This window comes from Narcine bancroftii, chromosome 6 (assembly GCF_036971445.1).
Source record: "Narcine bancroftii isolate sNarBan1 chromosome 6, sNarBan1.hap1, whole genome shotgun sequence".
In the NCBI taxonomy this organism is placed as follows: domain Eukaryota; kingdom Metazoa; phylum Chordata; class Chondrichthyes; order Torpediniformes; family Narcinidae; genus Narcine; species Narcine bancroftii.
Window position 1 is genome coordinate 79,398,126 of NC_091474.1, and position 12,262 is coordinate 79,410,387.

Sequence of the window (12,262 nt, forward strand, 5' to 3'; positions counted from 1 at the left end):
GCCCATTAACACTGACTTTTAAACCAAACTCTGGGTAACAGTGGATGGTGGAATCTAGAGCAAAGAACGAGTACCTGGAAGACCTGAATGGGTCAAGGAGCATCTGTGGAGGGAAATGGAGAGTCAATGTTTTGAGTCGAGACCCTACATCAAGGCATAGCACTGGACAAGGCACTGTCCATTTCCCTCCACAGTTGAGTCTTTCCACAACTGGGCAGCATGGTTAGCTAACTGGTTAGCGCAATACCAGCGATTAGGACCAGGGTTCAAATCCCATACTGTTTGTATGTTCTCCCTGTGTCTGCGTGGGTTTTCCCCTGGGGCTCCAGTTTCTACCTACCATTTGAAACATACCGGGGGGGGGTTTAGGTTAATTGGGTGTAAATTGGGCGGAACAGATTCATGGGCTGAAATGGCCGTGCTGTACGTCTAAATTTTAAATGTTTTTTTTTTCAAATTAAACTTGTTTTGTTGCTCTGGATTAAAGTATTTTTGGTGACTTTTCCAATTTGAGTTCTTGGCAATGGTAATTGATGGTCTCTGGCCTTGATCTCTCTCACCATGTGGAAACACACTCTGTACAACTGTCAAAGCACGAGTTTTTTTTAAGATACAGCTATTATTATGTTGTTCTTTATCCAAGATACAAATGTCATAGGGCATGGGTCATGACAGCACAGTACAGGCCCCTCAATCTACGATGTTGTGCCGAGCTACATAAACCTACTCCATAACAATCTAATCCTTCCTACCTCACCCCTTGAATCAAAGAGATTTGTGATTGTCCCCATTGAACCAGCCTCCACCTCCACCCCAGCAATACATTCCATTCACCCACCACTCTCCAGTGTAAAACACCTACTTTTGACATTCCTCCCCTCATCTTAAACAGATGTCCTCTGGTATTTTGCAATCATAGCCACGGGTAAAAAAGGTACTGGGTGTCCACTTTGTTAGATCAACATCACAGGTACAGCAATTTTCCTAACTTTAGTCAGGCAACATACTTTACAATTTAGACGTACAGCATGGTTACAGGCCCTTCCAGCCCATGCTGTCCAATTACACCCAAATGACCTACAACCCCTGTACGTTTTGAATGGTGGGAGGAACCTGGAGCACCTGGAGGAAACCCACGCAGATATGGGGAGAACAAATAAACTCCTTCTAAACCTCATGGGATTTGAACCTGGGTCGCTGGCATTTTTACAGCATTGCAATAACCGCTATGCTAACTATGTTCCTGGTTTCTTATTTGCAGTATTGCACATTGTTCCTCAACCATTCCTCCGGGAGGTGCAGAGGGACAATGAAAATAAAGTCTCTTCATCAATCATTTGAGCATGACAGCCTTCTTGTCCATGCAACATATGAAGCTTATGGAACATTGATTGTCCACCCCTTTACATGACCAAATGCTCTCCTAGTATGTATTGTTACAGTTTTGGGGTGAACAAGGTTAGGACCAGCTGCCTCTGTGGTAGAAAGGACTCTTTCCTTTCCTTACACGGTACTTTGCTAGTTTAACATGATGGCCATCTTTCAGTATCTTATGAGAGTGATGTAGATACAAACTCATGTGCTTTATCTTTGGACAACAACCTGAACTCTGACGAAAGCGGGAAATTTGAAAGGAGTTGATGAGAAGTCACAAACACCCAGCTTCAGATTCTCTGCAAAGCTCACAGTTTATTCTTAATCACACTTTCACAAGCCAAACATCTGATATGTACATGAATTGACAACCAAAGACTCTCCAATGATCCCTCTGAACTGACCATTGAATGTATGGCATCTCAATGTCCAATTCACAAACATAAATGAAGTCTCTCTGAGGATACATCTGCAATTTCCCAAAAGCTCAAAATAATAGATTGGCTCTACATTGCTACAATAAATAATTCTTCTGCCCTTTTAGAAGAAAATTAAATCCATTCTTTCCTCAACATTTCTGAATGCATTTTTAAAGGACTGTTTTTCAACTGTCTTGAACCTCTCTCTATTCTTTCTCTGTCACACTGAGCAGAATTAAATTTGACACTCCATGTGTAATCTAACCGACTTTCAACCCAAGGTCAGCATAACCTCTTTATTGGTCAATTCAATAAACCCTGATGCTTGATTTCATTTTTGTTTGAAATCCTTTTGGTATCCTTTTGTTCATCTACCTTGTTAAAACTTTCATTTTCCAAATGATACTGGCTTCATAATTCAAAATTATTCCTCTCCCAAATCCAAAGCCAGACTGGAACTGGCCTCCAAGGAACTGCAGATCTTCTGTGGGAAAATATTATCTAGACATTCTCTCTGACCACACCCCTCTCCCCCACCACCATCCATCCCACTAACAACGGACATCACAGGATCAGCTTCGCATGAAACAATATCTCTTCCTACCATGCATAATGAATAAAGGGATGTAGATTTGATCTGGAAAGGAAGAATTTGCAGTAGAGGCAGATATGTGAATCCGGACACCGAGTTAGCATGGATTGAGTGGTGTGAATAGTCTTCCAAAAGAGGAAAACCATCCAGGTAAGATACCAGGCACAGACTAAATCTTGCTGCTCTCTCTAAAGTTCAATTTAGAAATGGACTTCTGGTTTTGCTACTGTAACAGGCACTCTTTTAATCAAAATAACCAAATGAGGAGAGAGTGGTGTTGCAGTCTCGTGCTCACTGGAAACTGTCTGAAGAATGATGAAACTAACTTTGTATCTTTTTTTTACAGGCAGCAATACACCAACATGGCATATGTTTCAGATTTCAGATTTATTTTCAGAGTACATACGTAATATCACATACAATCCTGAGAATCAAATCCAAATCCAAACGGTGGAAAAACCATGTTTAATCCATCTTCCCACGGACAGTGGGACTGCTGAACGAATAGATGAACAGCTCATACTAACCCTCCATGTCTCCACTATTTATTAAGCAATATTTATTTCTTTATATATATGTACTGCTCTTTTGTCTTTGTGTTATGTCTCGTGTGTTTGCATGTTTTTGCACCGAGGTCTGGAGAATGTTGTTTGTCAAGTTGAACTTATAGAATTGGATGATAATAAACTTTAACTTGAAATTCCAGACCACTTGGAGTGGTTTCTGCCCTCCAAATAGCAACACCCAAGTCACAAATGTAATTTGAACTGGGGTGGGTGGATTTATAAAAATGGAACTTCAATTTAATCAGGTGAAAGTATTGCATGAAGATTGAAAAACACGTAGAAGATCACAGCCGTATTAGGTAATGATTTTCTTTCTTACCTTGAATTCTTTGCAACCCTGTGCACAAAACAGATTATATGCTTCAGAAATTGCTGGCAGATCACAAGAAAATCTAAATTTTCAGGCTTGCCTGAAGAATCGCAAGACCATAAGCTCTTGTCATCTTGAGCTGTCGTATCAAGACATTAATGGTTTGGGAAAACATATAATTTACTTCATATGTTGGCCAAGATATAAGTGAAGTGTGTTCCAACTTTCTTGCAATGCCTGCCCAGCAGAAAATACCATAAGCACTTGGATCCTGTTACCTATTTGTTCATTTCCCATTCAGTGATAGATTTATCAAACATTTTACTGTTTTTACTTACACGATAAAGAAAATGATCCCTTTTCCTTCCAATGAAAAAGAAAATCAAACCAGCAGGAAAAAAAAACTATTGCGCAGGTCATAGAAAATCCTTATCAGTCGAAAGTTGTTTTTCATTTTATAAAACATACCTGGAACATGAATGCAGGGTGAATAAGAGACATAGTCTGGCAGATAACACAGATAAACATATTTCAGGGGCAGACTGACACCAATAGATGTGAAAGATAATGTTGTCTGAAATTTCTAAACAAAAATCCAAAATGCAATGTCAATGGGATACAATCAAAACAAAGTCTGGTCTCTTATGCTTTCAATTCATTGTCAGGATGTAGGCAATGCAGATAAGGACAGGAACTGTTACTCATTCACATATTCAAGGTAGATATTTTGCCATCATCTGGCACTAGTCAGCTCATCGAGTCCATGCAACCATCAAGCAGCCATCCACGCCAATCCTGCACATGTCCCATTCAACACTCTTCACAGTCCCAACAACTGCCTGCAGATACTAATGGTCACATTAGGTTCAAATTAATTGCTGATGAACTGGCCAACCCACATCTTTGGAATATGGGAGGGAAGCAGAGCATCCAGAAAGAACTCACACGGTCACAGGGAGGATGTACTCAATCCACATCAACAGTACTCGAGGCCAGGATTGAACTTGGATCACTTCAGGTAGAGCTTTGAAGCAGCGTGGGGCCAAATTCATTGGTGTGAGTTGCTTAGAAATGCCCAAAACCTCAGTGATAACTTTGAGTACAGTACACATCAGAAATTTAAATAGGCAAATGGGGAAACACAATAGTGCACCTGGACTTTCATCTCCAAACAGACAAGGCAAACCACATTGCCAAACACCCAAATTCCATACCATTGCTGAAGTGTACCAGAAATGTTTTTTTCTAAATCAGTATGTTGATCAAGAAAACCAAAGGATGGAACACATTACAATAAATATATCTAATGGAATGAGAAAAGTTAATTAATGATTTGCTTGTTAAGGAACCTTTAGTTAACAAGTTGAAACAATTTAGCCGAATCTAAAACCAGGGTAACTCGTCTAAATGAAGCATGAATTGGCAATGGTGGATTGGATAAATATATTAAAGTAAACAATGGTGAACTGATATTTAGTTTAAAGCACTGACATTTAGTTTCAAACTATTTGGGTACAAAAGCTCAACAGGAAGAGGAGACCACCTGTGGTCACCAAGAGAAGCGAGCGCTATATTAATGGAAAAGATGCTTCATGTTGCTAGAAAAAAAAACACAGCAAGTCGGAGAGTTTCAGAACTAGGCAAAGGAGAACACAATCACTGATATTGAATATGAAAGTGCAGTAGAAGAATCTGTGGTGAGAAACATAAACTAGATCTGTAATTATTATGTCTCCCTACAAATAGTCTGAAAATAATTACAGAGAATTATATGAGGAGAGTAAGACATTGTTTGTACCTTGACTTCTGCTTCATAACACCAATTAAATTGAACAAAAATTACTTTGCTTCCTGAACACTTCTGCGTGCATTTTATGGATTTTGGGCTGCTGATTACAAAAATCACCTTCAACTTTTCCTATCACATACCATTTTTTAGCTATAACCTATTTTTGTAATTTCCTGTCATATTTTAAGTCTATTTCAAGCATCCAAAGCCATGAAGTGCAGCATGTCACTGAAAATTTATTTTCTACATTTGCACTTGGACGCCTTCCCCACTGATCAGTGATGAACACGGTGAAAGGTTTCACCAGGACAATGCAACCATGAAAAACCGGTATCAGGGCAATTGGAATCCATCAGTGATTGCCGACTATTGTTGAACATCGACACGAGAGGCATCAGATGTGGAGTACAAACGAAAATCAGTGGCAAAATCAGCCAGTTGAACTAACACATCATTATGCAATTAAACACGCTAAATTCAATAAAAGTTAAGTCAATATTTCTACAACTTCCTTCATGATACAGCAAATCTTAAATTATCTTTGTGTTCATCTTGAAGTTGTCTATCATAATCCCCAATTTCTTTTCAGGAATCATCGCTTTGAAAAAAAAACTGTGGTCTAGTGTTATTCACCATTTTCAATCCTGGTAGGAAACATTCACCCAAAGGAATTTGGGTGTCCAAACTGTAGAGTTATTCTGCTTCTGCTCTGCTCATTGAATGAGGGAATTTGTTCTGATCTCTTCATTGCAGCATCTGTAGATCTTGCAAAGTTATCAGTGGAATCTCATAGAATTTTGATTTTGGTACCTTACTGTGATATAGAACACTTTGGCAGAGTCTGTCAAGCGACAAGGCTCTCAACATTATTGCTAAGGATCCACTTTGACAAGTTGAATACGCCTTAAGTTAATGTAATGTTGATGCATCAGAAAAAACTCGCATGGCAGATTCAAGATCACAATAAGTATTTTGGTGATTTCATTGTTCTGAAAATTGTGTAATGTAAGAAGACGGGGAAGTTAAGCATCATTTAAGACTTTGACCCAAGGGTTAGTGGCTTTCAAAATCCATTGGAGATGGCATGAAAGTTGCCTGGAACTGCATTGTTTGTTCACACCAATCATAGCCCGTAGAAAAGTGAATAACATTGGACCATTTTGAAATTAAAACTTGAAATTACAATATGGTGAATGTTCAGAAAGACCAAGAATGAAAAGCAAAAGTGGTAATAGAAATTTATTTCCCACCCAAACATACCCACATAGAGCTTGATGCCAATAAAGAGAAGTATTGCCAGAGGATTAGAGGTCTGCAGAGAACAAAATCCTTTATTTGAAATTGGGAAAAAAATCAGCCACCAACAGATTACATTCTGCAGAGATTTGTTTACTTCAATACTAAACGATGAACAAATGGAAAAAATAATATAATTATTTCTTAAGTTACAGTTAATCTCAGTGGAAGTGAAGATGCATTTATAAGTTTATTGTGATTTGATAAATGCTCAGATAATGGCTATTACTCCTTGTTCGGAAAGATGAATGCATTTTAGCTTGCAATTATAGCCAGTTAAGGAGATTTATAGGGAACATTTGGTTAGCATTATACCACATGCATTACAGAGTCTGCATTGAAACAAAATCCTATTCCATAATATCACATTTAACAGTGAACCAGTTTGTTGACAATAGATAATGAACTGATTTGCATCCAATCCGAAGAATCTTTAGCAATGAGTTTCTAGTAGAAGTGAAAGGAACAGACGTTTCTCACTGCAAATGATGATGAGATGGGGATCAAGAGGGAAGATGGGGATCAAAAGGAATGACGAAAAGGTGGGATTGAATGTCACGAGGAGTTCAGCAAACAGATATAATAAGAAATAATACAGAAGCAATTGGTCCATCCGCTCCAAGCCTGCTCCATAACGCATTCACAGCATGGCTGATCTCCACTTTGGTGGGTATTTTCCTGTACAATCCCCACGTTGCTTGACTCCATGAACAACCCAAATCCTATTGAACTCAATGACTGAGGCTCCACGGCCCCTCTAAATGGAGTCCAGAAATTCATGGAGAAATTTTGCATCCCCTCCCACCACCCTCCACCATTACTCTGTCAAACATAAAATGAGATTTCTTCTAATTATTTTTAACATCCTATCTGAGGATGTGCCTCCCTGGTCACTGCTACTTTCAGGCAGAAGGTACAGAAGCCTGAAGACCACCACCACCAGGTTCAAGAACAGTTTCTTTCCAACAGTGGTCAATCTTGAGCCCCTCCTTGTTACACTAATCATGGACTGCTGACACCACAACGGAACTGCCTTTTGCAAAACACTTTTCTTTTGCACAGATTATTGTGAATATTTATGATCTATCTAATGTATTTATTTTCAGTGTTGATGCTGTGTAATTGCCCAGTGAAAGGAGGTGTAAGGCTCTCCCTTGCATGCAATAGCCTACCGGTCACCCTTGGGAAAGGTATAGTACCTGTTTAGCCTCCCAGTCAGGGTCACGTGAAACCATGGATTGCAGAGGGTGGATGGTTTTCACAAGCAAATTCTACAAATTGGAATTGATGGTTATAAAACTAAAAACACTGGGCAGATGAATCTGCTGGTCAATGACCAGGGTTACCCGTCCAGACTGGACACTGCAACTGAAGAAGGCAACGGGAAACCACTTCAGTATTTTTCCCCTTGTACTATCATTAACTCAACATTGACTACGGTCTCAGCTCAAAGATGGAACCTTCATCGAAGGGGAACAAGGGATGAACCAACTACAATTCGGAGAGTCAGAGATCATGACGGATGGAGGGACATGATCGCCCACGCAGAACAGCAAGGCACTTGAGTGAATTAATGTATTTATTGTATTTTTAAATGGACTAAGTTTACTACTGTAGTTTTTTTAAACAAATATTGTTCAGCTGCAGTAAATAAGAATTTTGGTGCACACTGGACATATATTGTGCAATATATTTGACAATAAACTAATTTTCATCATAACCTTGATAGAATAGGGGAAAATTACAGAGAAATGCTGGAGGAACTCAGCTGGTCTTGCAGCATCTATAGGAGGTTAAGATATATTACCTTTTGCCAAAACGAGCTAATTGGATATGATGAGGAAAGGTGAGAATTGATTTTGGCTCTGTGAAAGGACACAGAGGGAAAAGGGAGGAGAGAGAAAGACAAACAGACAGAAAAGAGGAAATGAGATGGGGAAGAAGAAAGGTGGGGTTCAATGGAAACCAGAAAAGTCGACGCTAATGCCACCTGGTTGGAGGGAGCCCAGATGGAAGATGAGGTGTTCCTCCTCCAATTTGCAGGTGGTCTCAGTCTGGCAGTGCATGAGACCATGGACATACATGCCAGCAAGGGATTGGGGTGGGGAATTGAAAGGGATGGCACTGGGAGATCCTCGCTATTGTGGCAGACAGAGCCGAGGTGCTCAACAAAGCGATTTCCCAGTCTGTGCCCAGTCTTTCCGTTGTCGAGGAGACCACAACGGGAGCACCGAATGACCCCTGCAGATTCACAAGTGAAAATGTTGCTTCATTCACGATCGAATAAGGGCCAGTATATTCACTCACTCCGAATGCCGCAAGGCTTCAATCTCTGTTACTCTTGCTCTGTGTCGTACACATTTTCTTAGATAAGGAAACCACAATATTTCAGGTGCAAGCTCATCAAAGCCCCATAACTGTAGCAAGATTTCCTTGTTCTGTATTCATTGAAGACATCGATGTCAGGTGCCGCCTCAAGAAGGCCGCCAACTCCACAAAAGATCTCATCACCCTGGTCACACTCCTTTCTCACTGCTACCTTCAGGCAGAAGTCTGAAACCTCAAAGGTTCAAGAGAAGTTTTTTTCTCTCTCAACAACCACCAAGCTCTCGAACCTCCCTCTATGACCCTAATTTTAACCATAAACTACTCTGGGTCACTGTCCCCTCTAAGCTGTGCATGTGGGTGCACACACGTTTTGCAACCAAAGCACAGAACAAATGAATGTGTGCACAAAAGGTTAGTTACCTAAAATAATGGAGCAATTAATAATTATTCTTATGGAAAATAATCTCAGCCAAGTTTAAAATTATATTAAAACATGCCAATACAGTTTTATTAACCATGAGAGATAGGCTGTGCCAAAATGATCTTGAAACAATTTCAAGTTTGCATTTGCACAAGCATTCAGTGCACAAATACTTCAGTCACAGGAAAACAATTTGCACAACTTAAGATTTTTGTGCACACTGACTACCAAAAATGGGAGGGAACATTGCTCTGGGTCAACTAAATTATGTGTCTACATTGACGAATTAACTACAACTGTGAATCTTTATCCATCCTTTTATATTAATTAACTCTTCTACTGGCTCGTGGCATATTATGGTACAGGTAATTTAATTTGTTGATGCATCTTTCACACCTGGGTAGCTTCAGCAAGTTAGAATTTCTGATCATGTGTACACTGTACTTAGGTATATGACAATAACCTCTCATGTTCATTCACAAGATAAAGGAACAGAAGTAGGCCATTTGGCTCATCAATTCTGCTCTGTAAATCCACCCTGAGCTAAACTGTTCTCCCATCTAGTTCCCACTTCTGGCCTTTTCCCCATATCCCTTGATAACTTGACTAATTAGATACCTATCAATCTCCCCCAAATCCAGCCTCCACAATTGTATGTGGCAATGAATTCCACAAATCCACGACACTTCAGCTCAAATCCTCTCAAGAGCTCACATACAATTTGGTTTCTCACATTGGTTTTCAGCGACTGGTTTGCAAGAACACCTTTCGATTTTGAAATAAACATGACCCAATCCCGAATCATTAGAAAATGCACATGCTTCAGTTTTGCGCACTGAATCAAATTTCAGATTTATTCTCAGAGTACATGCGTGATGGCATGGTTAGTGCCGCAGTTACAGCACCAGTGATTGGGACCGGGGTTTGATTTCCACGCTGATGGTAAGTAGTTTGTACATTCTCCCATATTTCCACATCAGTGGAGACATGGGGAGAACCCATTGGTGCACCCTTTACCCTTAAATGACTCAATGTCATCAGTGGCCAGATGCCCACCTCAGAACAGTATAAAACATCGATACACACCACATTTCTTTCACTCTGCCTCTTGGTCCAAGTCCTGAACATCGCTCCACACCAGGTCACTACTGTGGACATTGCTGGAGGAGTCATGGGGAAGGTGTGCACTACACTTAAGTTGAGCCATAGTCATGCAATAGATCAGTGCTTGAAGAGAGTGCACCCCACCCCCCCCCCCCCCGCCCCGATGGTACAGGGAATAGGGAATGTGTTTGAAAGTCCCTGACTATGAAGTGTGTGCTTGTGTGGGAGCATGTAAAGATAGGCGGCCACTGGCATTGGAGTCCAATCTGGACCCGGTATGAATATCTATATACCGTACAACTCCAATTATCCAAAATCGGATTCTCCAAAATTCTCAATTATCAGAAAAATTTAAAAATTTGGGATAAATGAGGATATCCAAAATCCTAATTTTTTTTTTTTTTTTTTCCAACTGAAAGCTTATTTATTTTTTTTTTTTATTTTTTTTTTTTTTAAATTTTTTATTTTTCACACCATAAATCACAATAGCCATGATATACACTTTTTCTTTTCCACACATTTACAGTGACTTTTTCTCCCTCCCCCCTCCCTCCTCCCAAGCCACCCTCCCGTCCCCCCCCCTCTCATCCATTTTAGTTATACAACCTAGGTTGCATTAATTCAGTTAGACAATGTTGTCATTCAACAAAAATACACCAGAAATTCTATTGAGTCCATTCTTTTCTTCTCTTCTCCTTCCATCAACTTAGGTAATGTTTGTTCCCGGTAGGTTTTCGCTATTGTATTTAATGTAAGGCTCCCATACTTGTTCGAATATTTCAATATTATTTCTTAAACTATATGTTATTTTTTCTAATGGAATACATTTATTCATTTCTATATACCATTGTTGTATTTTCAAATTATCTTCCAATTTCCAGGTTGACATAATACATTTTTTTGCTACAGCTAGGGCTATCTTAACAAATCTTTTTTGTGCATCCTCCAAGTCAATTCCAAATTCTTTATTTTTTATGTTACTTAGGAGAAAGATCTCTGGATTCTTTGGTATATTGTTTTCTGTTATTTTATTTAATATCTGATTGAGATCATCCCAAAATTTTTCTACTCTCTCACATGTCCAGATTGCATGAATTGTTGTTCCCCTTTCTTTTTTACATCGAAAACATCTATCAGATACTGTTGGGTCCCATTTATTTAACTTTTGCGGTGTAATGTATAGTCTGTGTAACCAATTATATTGTATCATACGCAGCCTCGTATTTATTGTATTTCTCATCGTTCCAGAGCATAACTTCTCCCATGTTTCCTTTTTTATCTTTATATTTAAATCTTGTTCCCATTTTTGTTTAGTTTTACCATTTGTTTCCTCATTTTCCTTTTCTTGCAGTTTAATATACATATTTTTTATAAATCTTTTGATTAACATTGTATCTGTAATCACATATTCAAGGTTACTTCCCTCTGGTAAACTCAAGTTGCTTCCTAATTTATCTTTCAAGTAGGATCTCAGTTGGTAATATGCCAGCGCTGTATCTCCCGTTATATTGTACTTATCTCTCATTTGTTCAAAGGATAAGAATCTACTTCCTGAAAAACAATTTTCTATTCTTTTAATCCCTTTTTTTTCCCATTTTCTAAAGGCAAGGTTGTCTATTGTAAAAGGGAGTAGCTTATTTTGCGTCAATATTAGTTTTGGTATTTGGTAATTTATTTTATTTCTTTCTACATGAATCTTCTTCCATATATTGAGGAGATGGTGTAATACTGGAGAAGTTCTATGTTGTACCAATTTTTCGTCCCATTTATATAATATGTGTTCAGGTATCTTTTCCCCTATTTTATCTAATTCTAGTCTCGTCCAGTCTGGTTTTTCCCTTGTTTGATAAAAATCTGATAGGTACCTTAATTGTGCGGCTCTATAATAATTTTTGAAGTTTGGCAATTGTAAGCCTCCTTGTTTATACCATTCTGTTAATTTGTCTAGTGCTATCCTCGGTTTCCCCCCTCTCCATAAAAATCTCCTTATTATTTTCTTTAACTCTTTGAAGAATTTTTCTGTCAGTTGTATTGGCAATGCCTGAAATAAGTATAGTATCCTT

General features: G+C 38.9%; 1 protein-coding gene across 6 annotated transcripts in view; it reads right to left on the reverse strand.

The window, feature by feature from the left end:
* lrmda (leucine rich melanocyte differentiation associated) overlaps positions 1-12,262 on the reverse strand; it is an 860,999-nt gene that overhangs the window by 445,323 nt on the left and 403,414 nt on the right. The gene's annotated exons all lie outside the window — the stretch shown is intronic.